General features: G+C 32.6%; 1 non-coding gene across 1 annotated transcript; it reads right to left on the bottom strand.

The window, feature by feature from the left end:
- Positions 1-11,109: 11,109 nt before the first annotated feature.
- Positions 11,110-11,182, bottom strand: Trnak-uuu (transfer RNA lysine (anticodon UUU)). The gene has a single exon. It is a non-coding gene; the product is annotated as a tRNA-Lys (tRNA).
- Between the last annotated feature and the right edge of the window lie 1,608 nt (positions 11,183-12,790).

Raw genomic sequence — 12,790 nt, 5'->3', positions numbered from 1 at the left:
CTCACGAAATTTCTACATAACAATGTTAACATTTTAATAAAACCTAAAAGGATTAACAGTAGATTTTTCTCAAGATCTAAGACACCAAGTTTGTGTTATAAACAAAAAGTAATTGGAAAATTAATCCTCACATGTACACTTATACATTGATGCTTTAACAAACTCTATTACTTAGTCTTACTGAGTTCAGAGTTCAATACATGAATTGACAGTCAATGTTTTTACAATTCAAATATACTACATTTCATATGTATATCCAGACATATTATTTCATGTAAGGTGCCCTGTTATTCATTTACATAAGTACTTATATGTTAACATAATTATGTTATCTCTATGAGTAAATCGTTGCTCGTTAAATTATGCGCAATAGTGCTCTCTTTGTTTCGAGCTGCGTCTATGCCTTACGGGTTATTTAATCAATCAAAGTAATATATAAAAAAAAAACAATAAAAAATATGATTTATTGTATTGCCATTTTTGTCTAAAATTTGTCCTTTGAGTCGTTTTTACCATTGTGAATAGTCTACATATGTAAAACAAAATTTGGCAGCACTAAGCAAGCGGCGATACAATTTTTAATGAGGTATCCGCATACTCTCCTGCACGAATTCAACTAGATAACTTTGTTGTTGCTAACACATGTATAATTTTTGACAGGCGAGCAGCGCCCAAAGATAGCGAGCAGAGAAGTGACCAATCGATTACAGCTATTATTTACCTATTTAGGTGAATAATCCAAGTATCAAAATTGAATTGATATCCGAAATTACTCGCTGCTTCAATTTTATGTTCGAAACTTCATGGAAAACAAGTAAGGAAGTGTTAAGTTCGGGTGTAACCGAACATTTTATACTCTCGCAATTTATTTATTTAATTCTATTAATATAACACAAAATTGTATTCGTTATATATGAAAGTTGGAAACCCTAATATTAAGTATGTGGGAGCTAGGAGAAGTTATGACCCAATTTCATAGATTTTTGGCACGAAGGCGCACATATTCGTTATATATTGGTATAAAGTCCATTGAAAGTTGGAAACCCTAATATTAGGACAATAACAGATAATAGAACCTACTAATAATAGAAAAATATTCCCTTTGGATTTCTTCAAAACATATGAGAGACTTACCTATATTTTCGGTAAAACAAATATTAGAAGCACTGAGGTCCTCATGTTCCATATATGGGGCCTTGAAAACTTATGATCAAATTTTGGCGATATTTAGAAGGGCGATGCCACACTATAAATGCAGTATTTATGCAAAGTTCTGTTCCGATATCTTCACTAGTGCTTACTTTATATATTGTAAAATAAACGATTCAGATTGACTTCACAGTTCTGGTATATAGGAAGTAGGCGTGGTTGTGAACTAATTTGTCCTATTTTTCACAGCATACACTCTAGATTGCGACAATTAAAATTGAAATTATAACAAATTAAAACAAAAAAAAACATAATGGACATGTTATGTAAAAGGAAATATTCAAAAATCGAAAGGTAATTTGTAAATTTATATTTAAAATAGATTTTTTTTGATGATATCAACCAAATTACAATGTGTTAGCAAAAAAAAGTTCAAATTAAGTCCCCTTATTGGTCTCGAGGTTAACGTTCTTTTATTATACTCTCGCAACAAAAGTTGCTAAAGAGAGTATTATAGTTTTGTTCACATAACGGTTGTTTGTACCACCCAAAACTAAACGAGTTAGATATGTTATATATACCAAAGTGATCAGGGTGAAGAGTGGAGTTCAAATCCGAATGTTTGTCTGTCCGTCCGTCCGTTCGTCTGTGCAAGCTGTAACTTGAGTAAAAATTAAGATATCTTGATGAAACTGGGCACACTTATTTCTTGGCACCATAGGAAGGTTGCTTTCGAGCAAAATGAGCAAAATCGGACCACTGCCACGCCCACAAAATGGCGAAAACCGAAAACACATAAAGTGTCATAACTAAGCCATAAATAAAGCTATGAAAATAAAATTTGGTATAAAGGATCGCACTATGAAGGGGCATATTTGGATGTAATTTTTTTGGGGAGGTGGGCGTGGCCCCGCCCCTACTTAGTTTTTTGTACATATCTCGCAAACCAATAGAGCTATATAAACCAAACTTTCTGCAGTCGTTTTTTTAGCCATTTCCTTATACAGTCCAAAAATGACAGAAATCGGACAATAACCACGCCCCCTCCCATACAAAGGTTAGGTTGAAAATTACTAAAAGTGGGTTAACTCACTAACCAAAAACGTCAGAAACACTAAATTTCACATAAGAAATGGCAGATGGAACTTGCACTCAGATTTTTTACAAAATGGAAAATGGGCGTGGCGTCGCCCACTTATGGGTCAAAAACCATATCTCAGGAACTACTCGACCGATTTCAATGAAACTTGGTTTGTAATAGTTTCCTTACGTCCCAATGATATGTTGTGAAAATAGGCCAAATCACTTCACAACCACGCCTACTTCATATATATCAGAACTTTGAAAACGATCTGAATCGTTTACTTTACAATATATAAAGTAAGCACTAGTGAAGATATCGGTGCAGAACTTTGCACAAGTACTACGTTTATAGTGTGGCAGCCCCATTCTAAAAATCGCCGAAATCGGACCATTGGTTTTTAAGGCCCCATATATCAAACACGAGGACCCCCGTGCTTCCAACCTAATATTATGATTTCCAACTTTCAATGGACTTTATACAATATATATGACGAATATGTGAGTCAAATAGTGTATTATATAATATAAATAAAGTTAAACAAATAAATTGCGAGAGTATAAAATGTTCGGTTACACCCGAACTTAGCCCTTCCTTACTTGTTTTAGTTTATTTTTAAACAGTCTTTAAAACACTATAGATTGTCCGATTAAAATGTCAATTTCAGAATATCGGGTTAATTTCATGATTATTTTATTATACTGAAATTGAACAGTTTATAATAATTAGAGCCGCATCCAAAAATTATTATCCGTGTGCAAAGCATTTTCATTTGCAAAAATTCATGAATGGTATGTTACATGAGTTCCAAAAAAAATTAATATAATTTTACGTGTACCCATGTTCACCTTCTTTTTTTTTTGGCGCTATCACCCGGCCGGGATCGAAACGTTTTCAACCCGTATAGAAGTCATGGGTTATTGATTCAAACATTATGTAGATGAAGAAGTCTGTTAAACGCCGAGTAACATACGACAGTATATAAATTTGAAGCAGCAAATAATTACTTGGTTTCAGGAATTGAATCAGTGAAGTATTCGAATGTAATGAATGTGAATACTTGTAAATGAATTCAATAGGATTCAAAGTTACTTAGCAGATAGATAGATAAAACTATGCGATCTTATTTTCAATCTAACTGAGTTTGATAAGGATTGCCTCAAAGTTATGTATTAACCCCTACTTCTTTTGATATGTACATACATAAACCGTATTGTTCAAGCTATAGTGTTTTACATAACATAAAACTAATTACAGATAATTATGTGAAACTAAACATAAAGCAAATAAAAGATAACCATAAGAAATCATAAATATTGGAATAAATAGAACTAGTAAAACCTGGAAAATACATTTGAATTATAATTTGAAAAAAACTTAAATTAGAAGAACATTCTACATTGTAGAATCTGCCAATAAACTAATATACCAAATAAACAATTTATCAAGTCAACAATAAATTTATCAAATTTATAATCAACATACAAACAGTATCTTTTATCAAGAATAATCAAAGTAGGGCCGAATATTAGCGGCGCCTATCTTTCAATTTCACTACCCTTCTGGTAACACTAAATAATTTGAAGAACATTTTTATCACTTTGTCAATAGAACACTCCATTGTATTCTAATTAGAGATGCAAACATATTGAAGTGAAACATTGATGGTTCGATGAATCGCTCAGTCTAAGTGCTGACTTTGCTACCACTTGTTTACAAAACAAGAACTTCTCTAACTCGAATCATCATAATCCACAAAAAAACTTCGAGTTATAGATAAAAATTCATTGAAACATACAAATTTTCAAAAAGATTTAAAATATAGATTTATACCCAGTTTTAGTTATTTACTGTAGTTTTGTTTGTTGCGGTTTGACTCCTGTATCCCTTGCTTTTGTTACATGATTTATATCATATTTTTTGATCGCCTCCAAACGAATATAGGGACTCTTTAAAAATTGTGCCGCGATTGTAAAATTTTAAATTTTGTATTATGTCCTGGTCGGAAAGTTCTATTTATGGAAGGAAATTTGTATGATGTTTAACTTCTATTGTCAATTCAAAAGTTCTAGTTATGGAGATCTTCGAGTTATATAAGTTCGAGTTATGGAAGTTCCACTGGATATAGGCAGTATGTGAATAATAACATTTAACACCTTACTTGGCGTTGTTCTAAGAGCTCAACTGATACATATGCTTGCTGTTCTTTTAACACTTTCCTGTAGCCTTATTGCGAATTTCTTTTCTATTATTGGCCATCAGACCAATACTCCATATGTCATAATTGGCCTGATTACTGTCGTGTAAGCCAATGAGTTACTTGAGGTGATAGACCCCATTTTGGCCCACCATTCTTTTACAGGTATAAAGTGCTGTATAAGCTTTATTGAACCTTCCGTCCAAGTTAGGTTTCCAAGAGAGCCTCCTGTCCAAGGTTAGTCCAATGTAGCTTGCATTCTCTTCTATTGATAATCTGGTACCATTTATTAATCTGATTCGTTCACTTTATAATATACAGTCAAAGACAAAAGTTTAAATTTTTATTGAAATTAAGTGTTTAAACACAAATGTAATGATGCAGTTTATTTATAATAGATAATTAATCAATAATGGAATGCAAAAAAAAAAACAACATTGTTACGTTTCATAAAAAACGTAAAATTACGCGGGACAAACGTTTAAATACAGTGCATAGAGTTTCATTTTCTGACTTAATCAAACAAATATAAAGGGAATAAAATAAATTTGATATTTTGTTGGTCTCCCTCCTGCTTCAATAACTACTTTTGACGGCATGGCGTAGATAGAACCATATTTTCTATTTCCAAAGGCTAAATATAAGACCACTCCTAAATAATAATAGCTCATAACAAGTAAGGAAGGGCTAAGTTCGGGTGTAACCGAACATTTTATACTCTCGCAATTTATTGATGTAATTTTATAAAGACAACACAATTCGACCCATATATTCGGCATAAAGTTCAATAGAATAACGAAAATCATCATAAATAGTATATGGGGACTGAGGTAATTCCTAAACCGATTTCACTCGTTTTCACCACCAAGATACAATGTATTGAAGACTATACGATCACTTAATTTAATATTACTTATAATTAGGTATATAGGATCTGGGGGAAGTTATGACCCGATTTTTACCATTTCAGGTACAGAGAGAAACTGTTATAAGAAAAAAATTCAGAGGGAATGAATTACATTAAAATATCTGAGGGATTTACCTATATTTTCGGTGAAAAATTAACCTTAGGCACTGAGTTCTTCATGTTTGATATCAGGGGCCTTGAAAAGTCATGGTCCGATTTTGACAATTTTTCCACAAGTGATGTCACAGCTCAAATACAGTATTTGTGTAAAGCTTTATTCCGCTAGCTTCATTGGTTCCTTATGAATACATTATAAAGTGAACGAATCAGATGGAATTCAAAATTGGGTTATATGGGAAGTAGACGTAGTTGTGAACCGATTTCGCCCATATTCCACCCGTGTCATCAGGGTGTCAAGAAAGTGTTACCGAATTTCATTGAAATCGGTCGAATAGTTCTTGAGATATGGTTTTTGACCCATAAGTGGGCGACGCCACGCCCATTTTCCATTTTGTAAAAAAATCTCAGTGCAGCTTTCTTTTGCCATTTCTTATGTAAAATTTGGTGTTTCTGACGTTTTTCGTTAGGGAGTTAACCCACTTTTCGTAATTTTCAACCTAACTTTTGTATGGGAGGTGGGCGTGGTTATTATCCGATTTCTTTCATTTTTGGACTGTATAAGGAAATGGCTAAAAGAAACGACTGCAGAAAGTTTGGCTTATATAGCTTTATTGGTTTGCGAGTTATATATAAAAAAACTTATTTGAGGGCGGGGTCACGCCCACTTTTCCAAAAAAATTACATCCAAATGTGCCCCTCCCTAATGGGATCCTATGTTCCAAATTTCATTTTCATAACTTTATTTATGGCTTAGTTATGACACTGTATAGGTTTTCGGTTTCCTCCATTTTGTGGGCGTGGCAGTGGACCGATTTTGCCCATTTTCGAAAGCAACCTCCTCAGGGTGCCAAGGAACATGTGTTCCAAGTTTCATTAAGATATCTTAATTTTTACTCAAGTTATCGCTTGCACGGACAGACGGACAGACGGACAGACGGACGGACAGACATCCGGATTTCAAATCTACTCGTCATCCTGATCATTTATGTATATATAACCCCATATCTAACTCTTATATTTCTTGGTGACACAAACAACCGTTATGTGAACAAAACTATGATACTCTGTGCAACAGGTTGCGAGAGTATAAAAATGCTCAAGCGGGTTCATATTTGATGATTGTGGCAGACTATAGAGCGGACGAGAAGCATAATGCAACAGCCATTCAGCTTCACTAAGCCCGCCATATGCATGGGGTCGTCGTCTTGTTGGAATATCCAAGAACTTCCGAGATCCAGCAATCTAATTTAGACTGCATATGTTGTTCCAAAATACTTGTATAAACAGATTTGTCCAATATATCATCGATAACCCTTAGATATCTCACTGTAACTGTGCAAGCTCCCTTCACTTGACGATACCTTCACCATGCTTAACGGTTGAAATTAAAGTTTGGGTTTGATATGCTGTTCTAGTTTTACGCCACATTTTTGCATGGCCATCGTTTCCGAATATTTATACTTTCGCAACATGTTACACAGAGTATAATAGTTTTGTTCACATAACGGTTGTTTGTGTCACCAAGAAATAAAGTAGCTAGATATGGGGTTATATATATATAAATGATCAGGATGACGAGTGGATTTGAAATCCGGATGTCTGTCCGTCCGTTTGTCCGTGCAAGCGATAACTTGAGTAAAAATTAAGATATCTTAATGAAACTTGGAACACATATTCCTTGGCACCCTGAGGAGGTTGCTTTCGAAAATGGCCAAAATCGGTCCACTGCCACGCCCACAAAATGGCGGAAACCGAAAACCTCTACAGTGTCATAACTAAGCCATAAATAAAGTTATGAAAATAAAATTTGGAACATAGGATCACATTAGGAAGGGGCACATTTGGATGTAATTGTTTTTGAAAAGTGGGTGTGACCCCGCCCCCAAATAGGTTTTTTGTATATAACTCACCCCCCATACAAAGGTTAGGTTGAAAATTACTAAAAGTGGGTTAACTCACTAACGAAAAACGTCAGAAACACAAAAAAACAAGTAAGGAAGGGCTAAGTTCGGGTGTAACCGAACATTTTATACTCTCGCAATTTATTTATTTAACTTTATTTTTAATATTATATAATACACAATTTGACTCACATATTCGTCATATATATTGTATAAAGTCCATTGAAAGTTGGAAACCATAATATTATGTTAGAAGCACCGAGGTCCTCATGTTCGATATATGGGGCCGTGAAAACCTATGGTCCGATTTCGGCGATTTTTAGAATGGGGCTGCCACACTATTAACATAGTATTTGTGCAAAGTTCTGCACCGATATCTTCACTAGTGCTTACTTTATATATTGTAAAATAAACGATTCAGATTGTTTTCAAAGATCTGGTATATAGGAAGTAGATGTGGTTGTGGACCGATTTGGCCTATTTTCACAATATATCATTCGGATGTAAGGAAACTATTACAAACCAAGTTTCATTGAAATCGGTCGAGTAGTTCCTGAGATATGGTTTTTGACCCATAAGCGGGCGACGCCACGCCCATTTTCCATTTTGTAAAAAAATCTGAGTGCAGCTTTCATCTGCCATTTCTTATGTGAAATTTAGTGTTTCTGACGTTTTTCATTAGTGAGTTAACCCACTTTTAGTATTTTTCAACCTAACTTTTGTATGGGAGGTGGGCGTGGTTATTATCCGATTTCTGTCATTTTTGGACTGCATTAGGAAGTGGCTAAAAAACACGACTGCAGAAAGTTTGGTTTATATAGCTCTATTGGTTTGCGAGATATGTACAAAAAACTTAGTAGGGGCGGGGCCACGCCCACTTCCCCAAAAAAATTACATCCAAATATGCCCCTTCATAGTGCGATCCTTCATACCAAATTTTATTTCCATAGCTTTATTTATGGCTTAGTTATGGCACTTTATGTGTTTTCGGTTTTCACCAATTTGTGGGCGTGGAAGTGGTCCGATTTTGCCCATCGAAAGCAACCTTCCTATGGTGCCAAGAAATAAGTGTGCCAAGTTTCATCAAGATATCTTAATTTTTACTCAAGTTACAGCTTCTGTGCGGTCGGACGGACGGACAGACAGACATCCGGATTTGAACTCCACTCTTCACCCCGATCACTTTGGTACACATAACCCTATATCTAACTCGTTTAGTTTTGGGTGTTACAAACAACCGTTATGTGAACAAAACTATAATACTCTCTTAGCAACTTTGCTGCGAGAGTATAATAAGCATGCGTTTAAATGAATGTCTGTCACTGTATATGTATGCAGATTACAAATTGTTTGTATGCAATAATGTTCGAAATGACTCTTCATTTGCGGAGTGTCTTTTCAAAAGGGGATATTTAGATTTTTTTAAAATAAGTATGCAGTCTTGTTTTTAGTGATCAAATTCGTCACTTGGATTATAATCTGCACGAGATAGTTTCCAAGTAAAAAAGCTTTTTAAATGCGATATTTTTACTCATAACACTATAGCTTTGTTCATTTCAAAACATAACAGGATATTTTACAAAGTATTTTATTTGTTTAGGATCTCGGCCTAAATTGCATTTTTTATTTTGTTGCACCTGCAGCCACTCTATAATACAAAAGGGTAAAATACCAAATTAGTATTTTGCAGTTATGCAGACAAGGAAAATGTGGATAAAAGTGCAAATCCATTCTGTTGACTTTGGTTATACGCGATAGAAAAGCCTTGTATAACCGAAAGACAAAGATTGAACAAGAAATATTTGTGAAATGAAGCACAACGGATAGGTAATCCTATTTTTCATATTTTCCAATTTTTCCACTAGTGTTCCCACAGCTCAAACACAGTATTTATGTAAAGTTTTATTCCACTATGCTCATTGGTTCCTAATGTATGTATATATATTAATGAGATGGAATTCAAAATAGATTTATATGGGGAGTAGGCGTGGTTGTGAACCGATTTTATGATTTTGTTCATCCGTGTCATCAGGGTGTTAAGAGAATATTATGTACCAAATTTCATTGAAATCGGTCTAGTAGTTCCTGAGTTATGGTTTTTGATCCATAAGTGGGCGTCACCACGCCCATTTTCCAATTTTAATGTGAGTACAGCCTTTTCTGCCATTTTTTCTGTATATGTATATTGCCAAAACCGGCATATTTACAGCGTAGTACAAAACTAAAGGGGATATTCTGTTTTTTTTTAATTGTATTGCTCTAAATGGCAAGGTTTTTACCAAATTATGTAATTAAAACAATGTAATGACATGGTTCCTAAACACAAAATCTATTTTTCAGTAGGTCTATAAATATTTCCATTAGAACGTTTTCTTATTTTGTGAAAAAGTCACTTTTGAAAAGTCACTCTTCATATTATTTAGAAAACGTTTGTATGGGAATAATTAAAGGGCTGTTTTCAGACTTTTCCGGCAGTTGTTCGAACTTTTCTCACCTTTTAAACCCTCCCTAGACCTCCACGAAATTAGCCAAATCGGTTCAGCCGTTCTTGAGTTTTTGCTAGACTAACGAACAGAAATTGATTTTTATACATGTATATATATTTATATTATTATTTTTATATAGATTTTTCAGAAAATTTAATATTTCGATTGAATGCCACTTACGAATTTTATATTAATTAATATTTGAAATTGAATCATAAAATTCCGCATGAAAACTCAAGCAAAAAATCAAATACGGAAAAGATTATATGAATAATCTAAAATATTCAGAAAATATTTAGTACTTACATACATATGTATACAAACAAAATTTACAACAAATAATACTAATTCAATGGTTACGATTCTCATTCATTTAATATGCATGAAATGTATGGATTTATATAACTGATATTTTTTTTACTTATCGGAAGAGTGGAAAATATTTTACACCAAAATGTGTTAAAAGTTGAACTCATTAAAATATTAACCATTCGCCAGTATGGCTTGAATGGGTAATGTTGCCATGCACATAACATATGTGAGTATAGAGGCCCGCATAAGCACTTTATAGACTCTTTGAAAATAAAAAAATCACTTCCAATTTTGAATATAGACAGACAAACCTCGAAAACAGCTTCGGTACTAAATGAAAATGTAAAGAGAAGGTGCTAATTGTATGTATATGTATACGAGTATTGAACGCTGTTCCACTCCATATAAAATTATATTAATAATTTGGTGGCAACTAAGCTAAGTAAACAAACTTTGAAATTTTGTGTACTTAACTCTTTTAATCACTAGCTATTTTCTAATTACAATTGAACTTCCCTAATTCGAATCACCGTAATCCACAAAAAAGCTCTGAGTTACGGAAGGTAATTTACATACATGATATATATTGCAAATTCAAGAGTTAGAGTTGTGGAGAACTTCGAGTTATAGAAGTTCAATTGTATTTTATATTATACTAGGTATATGAATTATAATGACTTTTATTGAATAATGATATTAAAATAATAATAATTGTATATTAAAAATTTTAAGTGCCTTTCTGTTAAAATAATTTCAATAGGCTCTTTTTAATGAAATTATTGTGATCTAAATTTGGTATTATTGCAGTATATTAAAGCTATAAGGTATCATGATATATGAAATAAACTCAAACTAATAAGTACGAAAAAACAGGCCAAACCATGCTAATTCTCAAAAACAATTAAAACTAAATATTTATATTTTAATAATTTAAATATAAATAAAAAAATAATTTACGCCCGAGCAGGGACTTGAACCCTGGACCCTTGGATTAAAAGTCCAATGCTCTACCGACTGAGCTACCCGGGCACTTATTCACAAATTCTCAAAAATCCTTTTTCTCACTATGGCCTTTTTTATTACTAAGTTTTTCACCAACGCTGGTTGTGATCTCTGCTAAAATGGTGAGAAACTACAAAGTTCACTAAATTGCCGCTACGTGGCGTCACAACATTCATAAATAATTCAACGTACATAGCTGCCAGACTAAAATTATTGGATTTCATTGCAGAATTAAAGATAATGCACGTGTTAAACTAAACTATTAATAAAATTAATAAACTAAATCTTCGAAGTTATGTTTCCGAGTATTACACTAAATTAAAGAAAAGAACAGTTTATTTTACTGTAATAATATAATATTTGTTTAAAGTACTCTAGTTTTAAGAATTTGAGAACTCGCCATTAAGTCGAACATGTGGTCCGAATCTGTGAAGTTAATGCTCTCCGGCTAATGCTTGAATTTACGAATATCAATCATAGCCATTCTCCGTTTTAATCAACTAATCAACTAAAGCTACCAATCAACAACCTAAGAATGCAACATTGTCAACTTAATAATACTATCAATAGTTTAAAATGTTTTTTATGTAGAATATGAATTATTTTAATACTGATCTCTTAATCTCTTAATAATTGAAAAATATCTCTTATGTGTCTTTTTACATTTAATAAAACTAAATAAATTTTTAGAAATACATACATAGTATATGTTCTGAAAATACAGTGGAATTTCCATAACTCGAAGATCACCATAACTCCTACTTTTGAATCGGCAATAGCGTTTGAAAATCAAATTTCATACTAATTTCGTTTCATAACAGCCGATTTCACGAAAGTTTTTAATTATTATTATATTTGAAAATTAAGTTCCATTTAATTTTTATTTAACTTTGCACCTAAATTTCCTGCGTTTCAACTTTATTGACATTTGGCATCCAAATTATTAAAAGGCAGGGATGTTAGTAAGAATAACAGCTGATTTATGTAAACAAATAAATTGTATTTCTTTGTCAAAATGGTAAACAAATGGGAATTCAGCTGAGAGAAAAGCGTAACCATGGTTACATATGATAGTATTTAAGTAATATTTAAATGGCAAAGCGTGACCATTTAAATAAAAATTAAGTCAAATAGTGAAACTGAAATAAATTATTTTTCACTTAAATTTGTTTCGTGAAACCGGCTGTAACTTTTTTCCTTAACTCGAAGTTCTCCATAACTCGAATACATGTTCTAACGTATGTACAAAAACTTTATGCCAGTAAATAAATAAAATTGGCTATAAATCTATATTTTAAAGCTCTTTAAAAATTTTTATGTTTTAATGAATTTTTCTCTATAACTCGAAAACTCTCTAACTCGAAGTTTTTTGTGGATTATCGTGATTCGAGTTAGAGAAGTTCCACTGTATATGTAAATAATATTTAATAACATAATTTCTATTAATTTTATTTTAATGATTAAAAACTCATAATTAATTTAAACAAAATCTAAAAAACTCGTAATTACTGTGTGCACCATCGAAATTTCTTTAGAGTTTGTTTAGAGTTGTATTCAAAATTTGAAAGTACGAAACTCTTCGTTTCCCGATACTATATTATTATATGGTATATATTATTTATGTGATTCTAACAG

The sequence above is a fragment of the Zeugodacus cucurbitae genome, chromosome 2 (genome assembly GCF_028554725.1).
Source record: "Zeugodacus cucurbitae isolate PBARC_wt_2022May chromosome 2, idZeuCucr1.2, whole genome shotgun sequence".
Classification (NCBI taxonomy): Eukaryota; Metazoa; Arthropoda; class Insecta; order Diptera; family Tephritidae; genus Zeugodacus; species Zeugodacus cucurbitae.
The sequence above is the reverse complement of the archived record's forward strand: the minus strand, read 5'-3'. Positions and strand labels throughout refer to the sequence as shown.